At 38.0% G+C, this 20,366-nt stretch overlaps 1 protein-coding gene across 3 annotated transcripts in view; it reads right to left on the reverse strand.

The window, feature by feature from the left end:
• The window catches only part of SOCS5 (suppressor of cytokine signaling 5), a 66,503-nt gene that overhangs the window by 24,317 nt on the left and 21,820 nt on the right, over nt 1-20,366 (reverse strand). Inside the window, exon 1 of one of the 3 annotated variants that reach the window (XM_039245937.1) lies at nt 8,049-8,067. The exons of the other annotated variants lie outside the window; for them this stretch is intronic. The gene's annotated coding sequence lies outside the window, so the exon portion shown is untranslated. Of the gene's footprint in view, nt 1-8,048; nt 8,068-20,366 lie in introns of those variants that run through there. 3 annotated transcript variants of the gene reach the window in all.

Below are 20,366 nucleotides of genomic sequence, written 5' to 3' on the forward strand. Positions count from 1 at the left end.
AGTGCAAAATCCTTGACTTTTTCTAAGTTCTGCGATCCAACATCATCATGTGTCTCCTTACGGCAACCACTCCCTTCTACTTGTCTACCCTGAGTACATCCAGACAAAATTAAAAGCAAGAGTTAGATTTTTTTTTTTAACCAGCCGATGAGATCTGTGGGAACCTGACTGGTTCGGCTGGTTCCCAGCTGGATGAAATTGTGCGAGTGCACCCGGCTGGCCAGTGGCTGACCTATGAGTGGCGCCTCTGATTTGGGCACCCACACCATTCCAACCACCTACAGCCAAGTAAGAGAAGGTCATTTATAATGTAGAGCATGGCTGCCTTGGTTTACTCCCTCAGCAAATGTTCCCCTTATACATGACTGGGAAAAGTCAGAGCTGAAATTGCTCTGTGACAACACGCAATAATACAGAGGTATTTAATAACACTCCAAAATCCTACTCCAGAATTTCAGAAATCATGTTCTCTGGGTTCCTAGGATGCCATAAAATATTAAGAGGCATTCTATAAAGTTTTCAGTTTAAGTAAGGTAATGCCTGAGCTCTCTGAGAGAAGATACCTTACTGCCTAGACTTATTTGGCAATGATACCTTATTAAGATTTCAGAGGACACTAATATTCTGTGTATCAGTTTGTAAAATGCTATCTTATAGTGCTACTACTTTGCTCACAATCCAGAATCCACTATGTTAGTTTCAAGAAAGCAGGGACTTTGTTTTGTGTCATGCTTGGTACATAGTAAATGCTCAATATATGAATGTTTGTGAAGGTCATTAACATGGAGGCTGAAGGAAAAAACAGGAAATAGGAGGCTAAGTGGGGGAAAAAATCGAGATCAAGAGGATACCATATCTGGTAATGACAGACTAGGATTTTTCAGACCAACCCTCCTGCTGAAAACAATTAAAAATCCCTAGATAAAAAAAAAAGAGAGAGAAAGAAAGAAAAAGAAAAAATCAACAAAAACCCCAAGCCCTAAAAGCATCTTAAAGTAAAAAGCTGACAAAATGGTGGGAAACTGCCGGAACAAATTCTAGGGGCACCTGGTACCCCAGAGAGGTAACCGGACCCCCTGAAGACACTCTGGCCCTGAAGGCATTTGCAGAAAGAACACAGCAAATCACCCTCACAGGGAGGGGCGAACAACTGTCAGTGCAAAAATGCCTCAGAAAGTGGAGTATAAGGGAACTCTTTCCCACATTCCACTAGGACCCCGAAGAGCTATAATCTTAGGTAAAGGTGAACTGTACAAAACCTAAACCCTAATGCCAACCCTAGGGGATTGTAGGGAAGATTGCTTTAGCCCAGAGAGAAGCAAGAGAAAGAAAGCACGGTGGGTAGGATATCCAGGATACAAGTCCCTAAGAAGTCTGTCGGCCCCAGACAGTGGTTTGTAGTCTGGGTTTGCACGGCGTTATTCATGTGATGGAGTAGAATGGGTACAATGCATTAGAGAAATAAAAATATCATAACATATGGATGAAGAGCACAAAAGTAAGTCAGACACAAAAGACTCCATATTGACATATATACATATGTCTGCATATATGTGTGCCAAAGGGCAAAAGAAAACTTTTAAAGAAAAGTAAAGGACACACAGGCATCTTTAAAGAGAAGAAAAAAATAATTATCACCAAAGTAGGAATACGGTTACTTCCGGGAGACGGGACAGGGTAGATAGAAACAGCTGAGGTTGGACTGGAAGGAGCACTGGCAGGCACTGTATGTGGAAGGGCACGGACAGTGCTCTGTGTCTTAATCTGGGTGGTGCGCTTTTAATTACTCTTTAAACTGATCCTTTATATTTTATTCACTGTTCAATATATACACGTACTTCTCTACAAAAAAGGAAAATAAAGAGCAAAAAGGCAGCATGCACAAGAGAGAACAAAGAAAGCAAGAAGCAGTATTTGTTGTAGGCAGTAGCGAAGTGCTAACCACCACCTCAGGAGCCTTTAGTGAAACTCCAGTAATAGTCCATCTCTATACCAGACAATCGTTTCCCGGATTATATGACCTTTATCATTACTGTAACATACTACGTCTTTGGACAATTTCTAATCTAATTATAAGAGAAACCCTCCTTTGCCAAGTTTTTCTCCTACTTGACTCCATATGGTTATATATGTTTTGCTATATACAAAAAGAGCCATTCTGAGAGAGAAAGCCGTAAACATTTGGCACAGCAGACCCAACAAAATCTTCCACTAAAGAGAAACATGAAATATTCAATTACATACTGGCAGATTACTTCCAATGTTATGAAATTCAGCTACACCTTAAGTAGTTAATTCAATAACTTACAATATTTAAGAACATAACTCTCCATGGTATGATGGTATTCTGCCACAATACTTACTTATTCTAAGATGTGGTGCTTAATGAGAGAACCCCGGTTCTTGCCCCTGTTCTGCATCCCACTAGCCATGTAAACAGTTTGGATTCACTTTCCATTTAACAGTGTGGGAGAAGAACTTCCGTTTCCTGGATACAATTTCTGAACGTCATCTATTTAACTTAGTCCCTTCAGTTGAAATAAAGCTAATGGGAAAAAAATTTTATTTGATTTTAAGAGTTTTCACATATATAGAGAAACTAGAAGAACGTGTGTTCTTGCCTTTACTGTTATATCATGTATTTTCTAGGACCAATTCTAACCTCGTCAAGTACAGCTGGGTACATATGAGGAGCACACTTCCAGACCACACATTCCACCCACTTTTTCGTCCTAATAGCGTAAAAAGTCTGTCTCCATTTGGCTATTCCCAATTGTACCTCATAGTCACTACATCTAAAATTATCTTAGGATTCTTCCCCAAATTGGGATATCACTACCCATTTCCTACAGAATTTCTCAGAAAAGTTTTACTTTATTCTTCTTCCACTTACCACCCTTACATTTAATGTTACTAGGTTCAATAGTTTCTTTTTCCAGAATGACTCTCACTGCCAGTAACCCTGTCCAGGTTTCTACTGGCACATTCCTGGACTTCTACAACACCTTAGTCTCCCCCCTCTTCCTACACTCTTCCCACTGCTGGACGCCTCTCCTTTCAGGAACAGTCAACAGTCACGTGTAGCGGCTTGTACCTGACTTTCACTTGCTGCCATCCACCATCAGGCCCTGTCTTATCCCAACTTAAGCCTCTTCCCTCTCAAACACTTTCACTACTCTGTACTTCACCATTCAATTCAATGTTTACTGTCTATACCAAGCTCTAATTTCTCAAAAAGGGTTTACTGCTAACATCACAGTTCTCTTCTGTTCAGATTGTTGCAGGCTTGTTAATTTTATCTCTACAATGGTACTGTAAGAGTCAAGACAAGGAAATCTTATGCTTCTTCTTGCAACACAAAATACCTAGGGGAGGGATGGGAATTTATATCCAGACGTTTTTGGAAAAGACAGAAAGGTATTAGGACCAATGTGCTCTATTTTATTCTGGCGCTTCAGTCTTGGCTCAATCAATTGACTAAATCAGCTGCTGGCCTGTAAGTTGGCTAATCAAGTCTGATTCACCATTTTGCCAAAATGACCAAACAATCAGCAGCAATGGGAAAGCGTTTGAGATTCTGCTTAAACCACTGGACATGCATTCTACTTAAATAATTATTTGAAAGCTTGATCTGAGAATTTTAGTACAAGTATTAGATTGCTATTTGGACTATGCGACCAGTTGGATAGAGGCCAAAACCAAGAATTCCCTAGGCATGAGTCATATTATTGGCAATCAAATATCCAATCATTCTTGTCACTGAGATAACTTCCACCTAATAACAAAAGGGGTCAGGTGACAGGAATAGATAGAGCTAATCTTCCCTACTCCACCCATTCATAACCCTTTTTTCTTCAATGCTAGAGAATTTCATAAAAGCAAACCACCAAGCTACAGTCATAATTTCTTTCTCATGGTCCAGTGACAGTAAAATCACCATATTTAGTTATTTTTAAAAAATCTTTATTTATTTAAGTTCTCTCTACACCCAGTGTGGGGCTCAAACTCATGAGCTGCACGTCCCTCCGAGAGAACCAGCCAGGAGCCCTTAAAATCTCTATATTTTAAAATGATAGGGACTCACAGGTTGTACTCTCCTATGGCTTTACCATATAGTCAGAGGCTCTTAATTAAAACAAAATCTAATCTTTTCTTGTGAAAATCCACTTATGTTTCTTCCTAATTCCACTCTTGTACCCATTTTCCAGATTTCACATCAGGATAATGTTTTTCATAGCTTAATTTTATTTTTTTAGTTTATACTTCAGAAACTGTGATTGGGAGAGGGGAGTACATTACTTCCCATAAAGCTATTTTCCTAATATAGGTGATTATTTTCATCTTGTTAAATTTCTTTTTAAAAAGGTATATGATTATACAGTTTGATTAAATTATGATTATGATTTTTGTGGTTTGTGTTTGGGGATAGTGGTGGTGAAATTACAGTAGAATAAGACTCTATCTCTCTTGAGGATGTTTGTAAAAAAGAAAAAAAAACCAAAAAACAAAAAAGAACAAAAAACTCACCAAACCATAACACAGCAGCTCAAACATCCATTGATAAATGAAAGGATAAATAAAAGGTGGCACATACACATGAATTATATTCAGCCTTAAAACGGAAAGAAATTCTGACATAGGCTACAACATGGATGAACCCTGAAAACATTATGCTAAGTGAAATAAGCCCGTCACAAAAGGACAATATTGTATGATCTCACTTACATGAGGTACTTAGAGTGGTCACATTCATTGAGACAGAGAGTGGAGTGGTGGCTGCCAGGGCTGGACAGAGAAGAGGTAGAGTCAGGGTTTCATGGGGACAGAGTTGGGGAACATAAAAAAGCTCTGGTGATGGATGATGGGGATGGTTACACAACAATGTGAATGTACTTAATGCTGCAGAATCATATATCTAAAAATGGCTAAAATGGTTACCTTTTATGTGTATTTGGCCACAGTTTAAAAAAAAAATGAGTAGGACACAGAGAAGAATATACAAGCTTTTAAGTAACTTTGTACTCTGTGTGGTTAATTTGGAGAAGCCACGCCCTCAATTAGTGGCAGTGTCATCTCCATGTAATACAGAAAATGGGAAGAAAAAATTAAGTCTAAGAAATCAGTGTTTACATAAGCAGTTTCCCTTGTTCACATGGGTATTTATCATTGGCTACTTAGGTCGCTGACAATTTTGCTGTAATCTTCCCAAATGTCTTTATCTATTCACTCAATACTCTATGAGCATGGACTATTTGCTGAACTTTATGTAAAGTGCTAGAGATGGAGAGAGAAAGGAAAAAAAAAAGAAAGAAAAACACATTCAGTCTGCGAAGTCCACAATCTGGTGAAGAAGGCAAACAAATTACAATACAACCTAAACTCTAATTAATTCTAATTGGTGCTGGGAACACAAAGTGCAAAGCAACTACCTCGAGCTGGGGACGTGTGGCACGCTGCTAGCTGCATCCCATACTTGTCCTCCCCTTCTTCCATAACAATACAATTAGCTGGTACAAAGCCACCAAGAATAAACACATTTGTGCCAATGAGGTACACACAGATACGTGCGTGAGAGACCCCGGAAATGCTGTATGCCCTTGGTCCCTTTTTTTGTTCCTTCCTACATCAGGCTGCTTAAAACAGATACCTCCACTCTGGACCATGAGGACAAGGGTCAAATCTGAAGGACTTTGGAGCCGTGAGTTGGAAATTACTTCCCTAACGTCATTTCAGCCCTATGCTGCAAATTCTAAACTTTGACAGCAGGGAAAGAAATTCTCTCTTGTCTTTAAGCCACTGTTATTCTGGAGGTTCTCTTACTTGCCTCTGTACCTGATCCTAGCTAATGCAGGGGATCAGGGAAGGCCTGACAGAAAAGGTGACTTTGAGCCAGGGTTTGAAGAATGAAGTTACCTACCAAGTGGAGAAAGGCATTTCAAGCAGAGGTCATGCAAAGGCACAGACTCAGGAAAGGGTCTAGCTTTCCAAAGGAAGAGGAGTGGTTCAGACTGATGAAGTATAGGGCAGGGCAGGTGGAATGGTTTTACTCCATAAAGAACAAGCAATCTTTAAAGGTGGGAAAAATAGACTTTAAAGGGTATTACGTGCCCTGCTAAAAAAAAAAAAAGTGCTTTTATTCCTGTACTTGGCCACGTTAAATGACTATGACTTCATCAATTCTTCTCTGCATATTCTAATTTTTTTTTCCATTTTATTTATTTGAGAGAGAGAGAGAGAGAGAGAGAGAGAGAACGAATCATGGGGAGGGCAGAGAGAAGGGGAGTGAGACAATCTGAAGCAGGCTCCACTCTGAACATGGGGCTTGATCCCATGACCCTAGGATCATGACCTGAGCCAAAATCAAAGAGTTGGATGCTCAATTGAATGAGCCACCCAGGCGCCCCTCTGGATATTCTAGAAGAGCCAAATGGCCCAGTCAGAAAACAATCAAAACTGAATGGATTAAAGCATGGTGAGAACAGGGGTTAGGAAAGAAAAGAAAATCTTAACTTCTGTAAGAGTAAGATGCACCAGTATTTCTGTAAATGTTGAGGTCTAGAAGTAATACGTATCTGGCCCAAAGAAAAGATTAGGACTCCTGAGAAAGTTAAGTGAGAGGAATACAGATAATATAGAAAACAGTGAGCATATGTAAATTTTGGCAATGTGTAGACCAGATAAAGATTAGAATACCTATCTCCATTTTAAAGCAAACTGAGGCCAATGAATTATAGTATAACTATGAGCACCTGATTATGATTTTATTTTTATTATACGCTTATACCCATGGTTTCCTTTCACAAGTAGCTGCCAAAAGTTAGTAAGAGTCGAAGAGCACTAGTCTACAGTACGAATTTGATACCTGATGATCAAATACCTTTTCCTAACAAAGAAGGGTTATAAATATGAATGAGGGAGGAAAAAATAATCAGTGTTCTTTAAAGTTTTTAAGAGTTTTAATTTTTATTCAAGTAAGTAGTATTCCTTTATGTTTATGCAGTAATCATGTATTATTGTTCTGAATTTTTAGTTTTATAATTTAAAAAACTACCACCAATGCCTCATCAAAAAAAAAAAAAATCTAAAAACAGCAACTATTACCTTATAGAAATATCAGGGGCAAATTACTGAGAGGGTATATGGCCTCTGTGAATCCATAATCCATTAATTATATTCTCCAAAGTTTCAATGATCAAAAAATTCTTTAAAAAAAGTCTTACAATGTTTCTGTTATTTCTGTCTTTAGCTCTTCCTAAATTTATGTACTGCATTTTAGTCTTTTAACAAATATTTACTAAATGCTGATCGTACAAGACTGTGTGGGATAGCAGAATTTGTTAACTAGAAAACTGTAGAACACGGCTTTTTATATTTTATCCTGATATTCTTGTTTTCAATTAGTTTTAGAAAGGGTCTTTGGTATCTTCAATCGGATTAAAGTTTTATCAGTATTCTACTCTGATCATAGGCATCAAAACACTTGCAAAGGAACACTAAGAAAAACAGTTTAATATTTTAAAGAGTGAGGTAGATGGCTTTCTCAATTTAGACTTATGATTCATATATCATTTGTATCTAACTTTTGCTTGAAAGAACGCAGTTATATCGCTTATTAGCCCCTGAATTTCTCCTGACATTTATCCATCCCTTACAATGTTATTTTGTATTATAAAATAGTTTGGGCAAAAATAGGAACCCAAAGGGCAAAGAGATCTTTGACCCAAGTAATTATTTCTCAATGAATGCACATTACAATAATAATGAAAAAAACCTCCAATAATGAGTCACCACACCCTTTTTAAGCACTGAAAAAATTAAGCTAACAGTGAAACTGGCTCTTGTGAAAACTGGTTAGAAAGTCACCTGATTCATTCATCACCATAAAGAAGACTCTCACGGCCCCAGTCCTTAACCTCAAGAAATGGCAGTACAGTAATAGTGAGGTCTAGGAACACAGAAAGGGCACACCTGCTAGTAAGCACTTTCAGCTTTTCTAATATTCTCAAAGGGGTCAAGGCCATGAAAGATCCACCCTGGCTCTTCCTCACCTCACTAGAGTCCCAGACTCCACCTGTGTGTCGTTCCATCTGCCCTCTTTACTGTCACCGGTGAATGCCATAGAAACCAGTCTGAGAAAATAGAATTTTCTGTTCAAAATGTTTCAGTGTTCTCTACCCTCCTTGAGGGGCGGCAAACTGTAAATTTTTTCAAGTGGCATATAGGGCCACTAAGAGTCTGGCCCCCACCTTTTAGATATTACGTTTTAATAAGTGTTTCCTTTTCCTTCCAAGTTCTAACCATCTTTTAATACTGAACTACGTGAGAGCTTCCCGAACACGTCAGGCTCCATCTGTGTGCTTTTTCAGGCTGCTGTTCCCCTGGTCTGCAATGCCCTCCCCCACCTGCACAATACCTGGCAAAACACTGCGCTCGTTCCTCAGGTCACGGTTCAACAGCCATCTTTTCGTCAGGCCCTCCGTCACTCCTCCAGGCTGGCCCAAGAGCTCCCGCTCCCTGATGTCTTGGTAAACTAGCTCTCAGAAGTGGGAAAAAGCCCTGATACTGTCAGTTCTCCCAACACTTGTTTTGAAAACTCATGTTTGTTTCAGTGCGCTTGTTCCATTTGGGAACAACACAAGCACAGCTCGAATCCCATTTGCTTATGTGCCAGGAAGTGAGAACTGCGCTGAGCGGCACCCAGCCCTGCGTGCCCACCTCAAACATCTCCCAGCTACCTCAGGCAGCCTCCTGCATCAGGGTCACCCCCTTCCAGCCCTGGGGTTAACTTTCCCTCAGGTTTCAGACACCCACTTCGACTGCTTCACAGTAACTCACAAGAGACCACCTTTCCTATGCTCACTTCCACAAGGAGACTTTAAGTCTTTTTCAAGGTAAAGCACAATAGTTATTATAATATTTACGTTCTTCTTAATCATTTTAACATGTAGTAACTGCTGCTCTTTTTATTTGGTTCCTACCTTTTTTATTTTTTAACGTGTTACTGAGGAAGTTTTTGTGTTATGGCTCATTTTTCCCTAAGCTTGGTGATTTTCAGAAACGCACATGTCTCATGATGGCACAATGGACTGTACGTATGTAGCATTTTCTGAGTCCTATGGGATGCATACCACCACAAACCATTTCAAATACTAAGAGCTGGGCTCCAACACAACATACCTGCAGTCTGCTACAGGTCTTTATCATAGCAATCTTTTTTTCCCCCATAACAACCATTTTCCTGTTTAAAAACAGTAAGCTCCTGGAGGGGAGGGCCCTTTTCACCTTAATACCAACATTCCCGAAATAGTACTCAGCTGTTAGTATGTGTCCTGCTAATGTAGACACCACAGAGTAACAAGACTAAAAATGTAACATGAATAATGCTAACTATAGTGGCACCTGGGTGGCTCAGTTGGTTAAGTGTCTGACTTTAGCTCAGGTCATGATCTCGTATCTCAGTTCGTGAGTTTGAGAAACGCATCAGGCTCTGTGCTAACAGCTCAGAGCCTGGAATTTGCTTCGGATTCTCTATCTCCCTCTCTCTCTGCCCCTCTCCTGTTCTCTCTCTCTCAAAAAAAAAAATTAAAAAAATTAATATTGCTAACTATAAAACCTATTTCTACAATGGAAAATTAATATCTGCTCTGACCCAACCCCTGCAACCCTATTAGTAAGAGGAAAAATGGGATTCATTGTTTCTAACTCCAAAGTTTATCACAAGACAATGTTCTAAATCAATCTACATATACCTCAAGGTATATGTGGCTTACAGATTAATTAAAGTAAAAACAGATTCTGGAGATGTGGTCTAATGGATTTTTTCCCCCTGACTGGTAAATTTATATAAAATGTCTTACAAGGGGCACCTGGGTGGCTCAGTCAGTTAAGCATCCAACTTCGACTCAGGTCATGATCTCACGGTTTGCGAATTCGAACTCTGCGCTGGGCTCTGTGCTGACAGCTCATAGCCTGGAGCCTACTTTGTATTCTGTGTCTACCTCTCTCTCTGCCTCTCCCCTGCTCACACTGTCTCTCTCTCAAAAATAAATAAACATTAAAATAAATCTTTTAAATGTCTTACAAGAGCATGCAAATTTAACTTAGTTATTCTTCTGTGAAAAAAATAGAATTACACAAAATAGGACCTATTCTCCAAATATGGGCCATTTTATTTAACCCAAACTTAATCTAAGCCAATATCAAAATCTAAGTTGATTTCTTTTTTATTCATTTAAAAAATTTTTTTTACATTTATTTATTTTTGAGAGACAGGGTGAGACAGAGCGTGAGCAGGGGAGGGGCAGAGAGAGAAGGAGACACAGAATCCAAAACCGGCTCCAGGATCTGAGCAAGCATTCATCACAGAGCCTGATGCGGGCTCGAACCCACGAACCATGAGATCATGACCTGAGCCGAAGTCGGACGCTCAAGCGACTGAGACACTCAGGCGCCCCCTAAGTTGATTTCTTTACATACATACATACATACATTTAAAACTTTAAAATTCATGGTATTTACATTTTAACTACTGTTTTCTTAATAGAGACAAATATGATTTTAAAGCTCTATGTCAGTGATTTCAATAAAAAAAATTAGGTAAGTCAGCATATTATTGTATGTCTCAAGCAATGGAGAAAAGTTACTTCAGCTTATTTCCCAGTTCTGCTAAGAAACTAAAACATACTTAGTGCCTGTGAGTCCTACAACAAAGAGAACTGTTGCTCAAATTTAGCATGTGTCCAGACAGGAGAAGCTGATCAAAATGAGTTACCGGGGCTCCGCTCTCAGAATTCTGATTTAGTGGGTCTAAGGTGGGGCTACAGATACTGCATTTGTAACAACTTCTCCAGTGATTCTGAGTCACTGGCCCTGGCACCACCACGCCTTGGTCATTGGTCCCAGCCATTGGTCCTGGGACCACGCCTTGTGGTCAGAAGTACCTGTTTAAATCCCAGCCTGTCACCTAATATCTAGCTACGTTCTCTTTATATAGTTTAAAAGTTTTACCCCTCAATTTTCTCATGTCTAAAAGGCAACGAATTGAGAGAAAATTAAACAAATAATATATTTAAAGTGGCCAGCATATGCTGAGGACTCCAATGATAAATACCTATTTTGGCTGAATAAATGAATGCCATACTTCAAAGTACACACTACAAGTACTGGCTGAGATGGGGTGAGAAAACTCCACGCCCTGTCTCTTCTACTGAATCTGGCTGTAAAATCTAAACACAATGCATGGAGTAGCTATTTAAAGACTGAAAAGTAAATGGTAGCAGGCAGACTGGGAAAGAAGATCAGAATTCAAAGTACCACAGAAGCAGCATCGTTTACTTTTCCTGCCTTGTATATTGCTGCCTAGACTGGGTGAAACCTAGAAGTGGCATCAATGTATGCAGTGTTCCAGGAGAAGCCCTGTAGTTCCGGCTGAGCAGAGAAAGGGATTTTCCAGGCAGGAACAGCAAGGGGCCCATAGATACCCTAAAAGTCTGAGTAAAGTCTCTAAGCCCAGAAGCTGTGGTTTTGAGATGGTGTTGCAAACCACTCTCCCAACTTTCTCCCCTCTCTCTTTGCTCCTACCATTTGTCCCTGGATGTGGGTGCAATTACAAGTCAGCAGAGTAGACAAAGTTTTCTGGCTGGAGGACTAAAAAGGGGAGTCCCCAGGGAAGTAGAAAGTATAAGGGAAACTGATGAATGGGAGGAACTCAGAAAAGCAACTTCTTAACATATGACCTCCTGGGCTCACTCCAGAGCTAAACATGTCATGGATTTCATCCTAAACACACAAACTAGAAACTCTGAGAATTGAACAGAAATAGAAAGTCAACTATCTTCAACTGGCCAATGGGCAGTATACTCATAGGACAGATCTAAATAGCAAAATGTGCAGTCTTTAAAACCAAACCGATACTGAAATCACAACCCAAAGAAAGTTGGCTGCAAGTTGCATGCTGAACCCAATGGGGTGGACTGCATGCTAAAACACAAAAATGAACATTCCATAGAATTTAAACAAGACTCAAGGCCTAAACAAGGGCCTTAAAATACTGCAGAATGCAACCTAAAATTGTGTAGGAAAATCTCAGCTTGCATGCAATAATAAACAGACATCAACACTGCGATGACACCAAATGTTGGAATTACCTGATAAAGACTTAAAGCATTATTATAAAAATGCACCAAGAAGGGTGAACACTCTTGACATGAATATAAAGTCTCAGCAAAAAAAGAGAATCAAATGGAAATTTTACAACTGAAAAATAACTGAAATAATTTACTAGAGAGGTTCAGTAAGTACAATAGAGATGACAAAAAAAGTCAATGAACTTGAAGACAGACTGATAGGAATTATTTAGTCTGTACAACAAAAAATGAACAGAGCATCAAGGACATTTAGGATACCAAGAGGACCAGTGTCACTGGCATCCTATAAGGAGAGTGAAAGAGCTTGGTACAAAGTACTTGAGGAAATCATAGCTGAAAACTTTACCAACTTGGTGAAAGACACAATGTACATGCAGATTTGAGAAGCTCAGAGAACCTAAAGAAAATAAACCCCTAAGAAATGCATGCTTAGACACATCATAATCAAACTGATAAAAATGAAAAATAGTGAAAAAATTTGAAAATAACCAGAAAAAAAAGTTCAATGCATTATGTACAGGGGAACAGCAACTTGAATGAATGCAAGTCTCACCAGAACCATAAAGTCTAGAAGGAAATGACATTATTTTTTAGAGGCTAAAACAAAAGAACTGTCAACACAGGATTTCTATATCCAGTGAAAACACCCCTCAGGAATGAAGGCAAAATAAAGATACTCTCCAGTGAAGTTAACACTATGAGAATTCATTGCCAGCACATCTATTCTAAAAGAATCACTAAATGGCAGAAGGGAAATGATGCCAAGGGAAAAGCAGAATATTAGTAATGGTGAAAGAATAAAGAAATCATAACCATCTGGGTAAAATATAATAAACTTTTTTTCTCTTCCTGAAATCCTTAAAATATATTTGGTAATTGAAAGCCAAAACTATAACATTAACTGAGTTTTCTATGTATGTAGATATAATATATAAGACATAACATCAAAAAAAAGAGGAGGGTAAACAGACATACATTGTATTAAGATTTCTATATCCCACTTAAGTGTAAAAATATTCTAAGTAGACTATAAGAACTTAAATACAGGTTTACCTCAGAGATATTGCAAGTTCAGTTTCAGATCACTGCAACAAAGCAAATATTACAATAAAGGGATTCAAAAGAATTGTTTGGTTTTCCAGTGTATACAAAAGTTATGTGTATACTTTGCATAGTCTATTAAGTTAAGTGCAATAGCATTTTGTCTAAAAAAACAATGTACAGGGACACCTAGGTGGCTCAGTTGGTTAGGTGTCTGACTTCAGCTCAGGTCATGATCTCATGGTCCAGGGGTTTAAGCCCCATGCTGGGCACTGTGCTGAGTCTGGAGCCTGCTGCGGTTTCTGTGTGTCCCTCTCTCTGCCCCTCCCGTGCTCACTCTGTTTGTGTGTCTCTCTTTCCCAAAAATGGATGGACATTTTTAAAAAATGTACATACATTAATTTAAAAATACTTTATTGCTAAAAACGCTAACCATCATCTGAACTTTCAAGGAGTCATAGCCACTGAACACAGATTACCAAACAAATACAATGACAATTAAAAAGTTTAAAACATTGTAAGAATTACCAAAATGTGACACACAGACATGATGTGAGCAAATGCTATTGGAAAAATGGTGCCAATAGACTTGCTTAACTCAGGGCTGCTTCCCCATTTCAATCTGTAAAAAATGCAGTATCTGTGAAGTACAATAAAGTGAGGTATGCCTGAACATATATTATAACCTCTAGAGTAACCACACACACACACACACACAGAGGCACTAGAATGATATACAGTAAAAAAAAAAAAAAAAACCCACAATAGGGAAATTAAAAAGAAACACTAAAAACTGTTCAAATAACACAAAGGAAGTCAGGAAAGAGAAAAAGGTGAACAAAAAACCGAAAAGAACAAATGGAAAGCAAATAGTAGTCATAAAATAGTAGCACTAAATCTAAACAATTATATCAAATTTAAAACATCTAACCATACCAAATAGAAGACAGACTATCAGAATGAAAATTTTAAAAAGATGATCCAATTATATGCTACTTAGAAGAAATTTATTTCAAGTATGATGGTATGGGTAGCTTAGAAGTAAAAGGATGGAAAAATGTATATCATGGAAATAGTAATCAAAAGAAAGTTGGAGTGGCTATACTAATCTCAAATACAGTAAACTTTAAAGCAAAGAAAATTAACAGACACAAAAAGGGGCATTTTAAATGATAAAAGGGTCAAGTCACCAAGAAGGTATAATATTCCTAAATGTATCTGCACCTACAAGAGAGCTTCAAAAAATATGAGGCAAAAATTGACAAAACTAGAAGTAGAAATAGACAAATCTCCAATTATAGTTGGAGACTTCAACACTCTTGTCTCAGTAATCTGTTACTAATAAACAAAAAAATCAACAGGGATATAGAACTGAACAACACCACTAACCCATTGGATCTGACATTTATAGAATACTCCACCCAAGAAGAGCAGAGTACATTTTCTTTTCAAGTACACAGAGAATATTCACTAAGACAGACCAGAACTTGGGTCATAAAACAAATCTGACAAATTTAATTTTTTTTTTAATGTTTTATTTATTTCTAGGAGAGAGAGAGAGAGACAGGGTGAGCAGGGGAGGGTCAGAGAGAGAGGGAGTCACAGACTGAAACAGGCTCCAGGCTCTGAGCTGGCAGTCTGCACAGAGCCCGACGCGGGGCTCGAACCCACGAACCGCGAGATCATGACCTAAGCGAAAGTCGGACACTTAACCGACTAAGCCACCCAGGCGCCCCCAAATCTGACAAATTTAAAAGAACTGAAGTTAACGCAAAATATGTTCTATGGCCAGAATGAATTATACTAGAAATGATTAACAGCAAGATAACAGAAAAATCTCTAGGAACTTGGAAATTTAATGATGCACTTAAAAAGAATCCACAGGTCAGCGAAGAAGTCTCAAGGGGAATTAGAAAACATGTTTAACTGAAAGAAAACAAAAATACATCAGGATTCGTACAATGTAATTAAGCAAAGTTCCAATGAAAATTTATAGCATTTAATGCTTTATTAGTAAAGAGGAAAATTCTCAAACCAATAATGTGTCTACCTTAAGAAGTTATAAAAAAAAAAAAAGAGCAAAATAAACTCAAATCAAGAAGGAGGAAAAACATACCTACAGCTAATATACAAAACCATGAAAGACTGAATACTTTTCCCCCTAAGACAGGGAACAAGTCACTGATATTTACTCTCATTCAACATTGTACTTGAAGGCCTAGCCAGTGTGAGAAGTCAAGGGGATAAAAAAGCATACAGATTAGGGGAGAAAAAGTCCCTATTTGCACACAACATGACTGTCTACTTAGAAATCTCAAAGAATCTACACAAAATCTCCTAGAACTCGTAAGTTAAAATTACAAAGCCCTAAATACAAGGTCAACACACAAAAATCATTATATCTACATACTAGCAATGAACAACTAGAAACTGAAATTTAAAAATACTATTACAATAGCTCCAAAAAAGCTGGAAATACTGAGGTACAAATCTAACAAAACATGTACAAGAGCTGTGTGCTGAAAATTACAACATTATTAAAGAAATCAAAGAAGACCTAAATAAACAGGAAGGCATCACTTTCATGGACTGAGGTTCAACATACTATAGATGTCAATTCTTCCTATTTAATCTATAACTTAATGGAGTTCTAATCAAACCACTGTCCCACAAAATAGATTTTGTAGCTAGAAACTTATTCTAAAATCAAAAGCAATGGAACTAAAATAGCCAAACAATTCTGAAGAAGAATAAAATTAAGTGAATCATACTAACTGATTTTAAAACTTAACTCTAAAGCTACAGTAACTAAGACAGTATGGTACTGCAAAATAAACCAGTCTCCAAAGGTTACATACTGCATAATTTCATTTATGTAACATCACTGGTTGTCAGGGATTATGGGGGTGATACAGACGATTAGCAGGACGGAGTTTGGGGGTGATGGCACTATACTGTATCTTGATTGTGGTGGTAGTTACACGGATCTATATATGAATAAAAATTATAGGGGCTCCTGGGTGGCTCAGTTGGTTAAGCGGCCGACTTCGGCTCAGGTTATGATCTCACGGTTCGTGGGTTCGAGCCCTGCGTCGCGCTCTGTGCTGACTGCCAGCTCAGTAGCACCTAAAGCCTGTTTCAGATTCTGTGTCTCTCTCTCTGACCCTCCCCTGCTCACACTGTCTCTCTCTCTCTCTCTCTCTCAGAAATTAAAAAAAAATAAAATAAAATTATAGACCTATACTCCTCCCAAAATCAATTTTACTTAATTTAAGAATTTTTAAGCTTTTAAAAAATATCTAGTATAAATCATCTCAGGACTAATTTTTTTTTTTTTTTTTTTACAAATTAAGGCTCAAAAGTAAATGTTTTGAGAATGTGTACATCAGTACAATCAGAACATGCAGCGGCAGGAGAATTCAGTTTTTTTAAAATTACTTACAGAGATATGGTGTAGGTATACATTGTACACTCAGAAACAACTATACCTCTCAACCAACCATACAGGATATTAATACCTAATATCAACTAAACACATATTTAATATCATCTTGTAAAAAAATGAGATAAAACAAATACAGCATATATCAAATCAAAAGGAAGTCTGAATGAAGACTCCACATTCATATGAGATACTCATTTGGTCCTTGGAATGGAAATGATATTATTGTCCATTATCAGTATGGTATGTACCTTGTCTTTCTGAATAGCAGTTAAAGATTTACAATGGTTTATCCATATTTTTTCTCATCTGATTTCACTCGACACAAAAAACATGTACTTTCAGGAATGCTGACTGGACGAAGAAAATGTGATACATATATTATGAAGCATTATTCAGCCACAGATAAGGGCGGAAGTTCTGTTCTCCCATTTGCAACAACTTGGACAAGCATAAAGGACATTAAGCTATGTGACAAAAGCCAGTCACAGAAAGACAAGTACTATATGATCTCGCCAAATGCATAATCTATGAAAGTTGAGAATTACAGAAGCAGGGAGAATAGAATGGTAGTTACCAGGCACTGCAGAGTGGGGGTAAATGGAGAGATGCTGGTCAATGGGTACAAACTTTCCATTATACGATGAATAATTTCTAAGGATAAAATAAATGGCATGGTGACTATGGTCAGTATCCTCACATACTTAAAATTTTCTGAGAGTAGATCTTGAATGTTTTCACCAAAAAAGGTGGAGGGGTATAACTACAGGAGGCAATGGATGTATAAATTAGCTTGACTGTGGTAATCATTTCACAATTTATGTTTATCAAGTCACCACACTGTATACCTTAAATATATACAATTTTTATTTGTTAATTATAGCTCAATAAAGCAGGCAGGGGCCTGGGGTGGAGGTTAAGAATGCTGACTGGAACCAAGTACCAAGACTGGTCATACTTGCACACTTATGTAACCCATTCTAAGGAGGCACGAACTATTTCTTTTTTTTCTTCCTAAGAGATAAAGTCAGAGCAAATGAGTCTACCAAAACACGCAGAGGACTACAATTCAAGATAGCTCTTCTCTATAATCATACATATTTTTGGATGATTGCCATAAAAATTAGCAGGTCTTCTCAGATTGTGATTTTAAAAAACAAAAATGCAGCTAGATGACCAAAAATCATTTCTTTAAATAAGTGAGCAACCTCACTGTCCCTGACTTTTCCTCGTTCTTAAAGCATTAAATGTAAATTATCTGCAGGAGCACTCAATTCCTTTCAAATGATAAGAGCACATTTATAACTCTTTTTCATATAAAATCTTCTGGGGATATGGACTTTAAGGAGCAAATCAGCTCTATCAAGAGCTGAGAGGATGTTAAAAGGTAGGTTTGTGCAATTTAAAAATTGACAAATATTTACCTACTGATCGACAAGTTAACTACTGAATGTTTAAAATACTTCAATTCCTAAGGGTAGTACAGAAGAGATCAAATGGTATAGGTCCTCAAGGACCTAGCTGAGGAGATTAAACACCGGAACTGTAAATAAGAAAGTACTATATCGAACAACTAGAGATAATATCTAAGTAGATGTTAAAACATTCTTTAATAAGTTTCCCATATAAGTCAAGTGGTAATTCAGAAGAGAATGCAAATTGAGCTGATGTAGGGAAGCCCTGGGATCCAGTGAAGAGAAGAGCGTGCTGGGGTCCAGCAGCCTGCCTCAGTTCTGCCATTAAAAACCCTTGGCTAAGTAAATCCCAACCGCTTCACAGTGCCCAGCCAGTACCCATGGTGCTTGACACACACAGAAAAGGACATTTGCTTATTCACCTCTGATTTGGATATGGTTAAGCAGGGAAGGGAGGCAGGACAGGGACTTCTAGAAGAAACACTAAGAATATCTGCAACTCAGGCCTACGGCAAGTTCACTGCTTGAATTCAATACTGCCTTCTCATAACCCTGTGAAAGAAAGAATGCCGACACCCAAAGAAGGAGCTGGCTCCCTCTTGGCCTCCTCCAGAGCAAAAACCCTTATACCAAGGGTCTCACTGTTCCGGGCGCAGCTGCACTGGCACCTCACAGTCCCAGGAACCCCCTGTGATGCATCAGCTGTCTGGCTTAGTTTCAGTCTGGTTGTCTGGGTCTCAGTAAGCTCATCAGGGAATTGGATCAGGTCCCTGACAACGTCACAATCTATGAATATAATAAATAGACATAGGAGCCATAGAACATCAACCTTATTGTTACCTAGGAGTGAAAACAGCTTGTTAAATTTATTATCTGGACTTTACTTTTCTGTTTTACAAGAAATACCAAGCTGTTTTTAGAAATGCCAAATTGGAAAGGCAAAACTACTTAATTTCTTAAAAGAATGATTCTTACCTTTGTCTCAAAATATCAAAATGGCTAGCTCTCACAGTAAAACATAACCTGTGGAAAGATTCGTTACAGTTCTTCACTAGATTCAGTTAAATTTTATGACACAGAACAACAATATTCTTATAAATCAAGTAGTATTAGTACCAAGCACAGTAGAGTTCCCAGCAATGTCTGCAGGGAATAAGAAAAGATCAAGAGTGCCTCCTTAACTGCCAGGATTCAAATCAAGAAGTAGAAGAAAACAAATCATCTTAACAACTACTGAATGGCAGCGACTAGAAGTGCTGGTCACTTTACATGGGTAACCCTTCTTAGTTCCTACAATGATATTATTAGGTAGCTAGTTATTATCATTTTCATGGTGAGAAAATGGAGACTCAGGAAGTTAAGAAATTTGCTTACAGCTATGGAGCCCTTCACACAGCCTGAAAATGAGGTGATCAAAGAAGAATGTACCACTGTCCCAATCAAGCCTTCAGGAAAACACACCCTGATCAGCAGACCCATCCCTTTGGTAGATGTGGCCCTACTGTCACAATGTGGGCCATCAAAGGAACAGACACCAGACTACTCAAGTTAAGATCATTCTCTGAGGTCTGGTATGAATGGCACCTCCCTGGAGGATGTAACAATTTCTTTTCTTTCATTAACCACAACATTCCTTTGTCTCTTCTTTTGAATATTAACTTTCTCCATTGGATTGCTAACATGTTCTAAATATAGCAAAAAATGTGAAGCTGAGTCACTACAGTGAGTTCCTGAAGAGCACCAGGTCCATATGCTCAAGATGCCAGGGAGAGAAAGAGCAAATATAATATTTTATTGAGAAAACTAAAGACTGTGACTTCTCTACTTTCTTTAAAATAAGGATATTGCGTCTGCAAGGAAGTGGACAGTAACAGGAAAACAAAACTCCTTTAAAAAGACCAGAAAAAAAGGAAAGAAAGCAATACTCAGTTTCTTCAAGTGTAAAAGAAGTGCTTGACAGAAACCCACAATTTTAAACTATGTAATATGGGAAATTGCTTCAGTTTAGAAAAAGTTTAGAGTATATACTACACATATGCTGTGAGAATAAATGTCTCACTAAATTTATACTGATAAAGCTCAAGTTACAGAATCTGCAAACATGGAAAAGAAGAATGATCAAGAGGAGAAAAACTAAAAATCACTTAATTCCTTCTTCCCTCATCGCCCTGGTCATTAATTTTAACATAACTTTAAAAATTAAAGCAAGTTGCATTTTGGCTGGTTATTAACATCATAGTACATGCTGTTTCTAGAAAATGAGAAAAAGATTAAATAGTATATGAGATCATTGAAAAATAACCTGTAAGCTCACTACTCAGA

This window comes from Hyaena hyaena, unplaced genomic scaffold (genome assembly GCF_003009895.1).
Source record: "Hyaena hyaena isolate Hyena2069 unplaced genomic scaffold, ASM300989v1 scaffold_274, whole genome shotgun sequence".
NCBI lineage: Eukaryota > Metazoa > Chordata > Mammalia > Carnivora > Hyaenidae > Hyaena > Hyaena hyaena.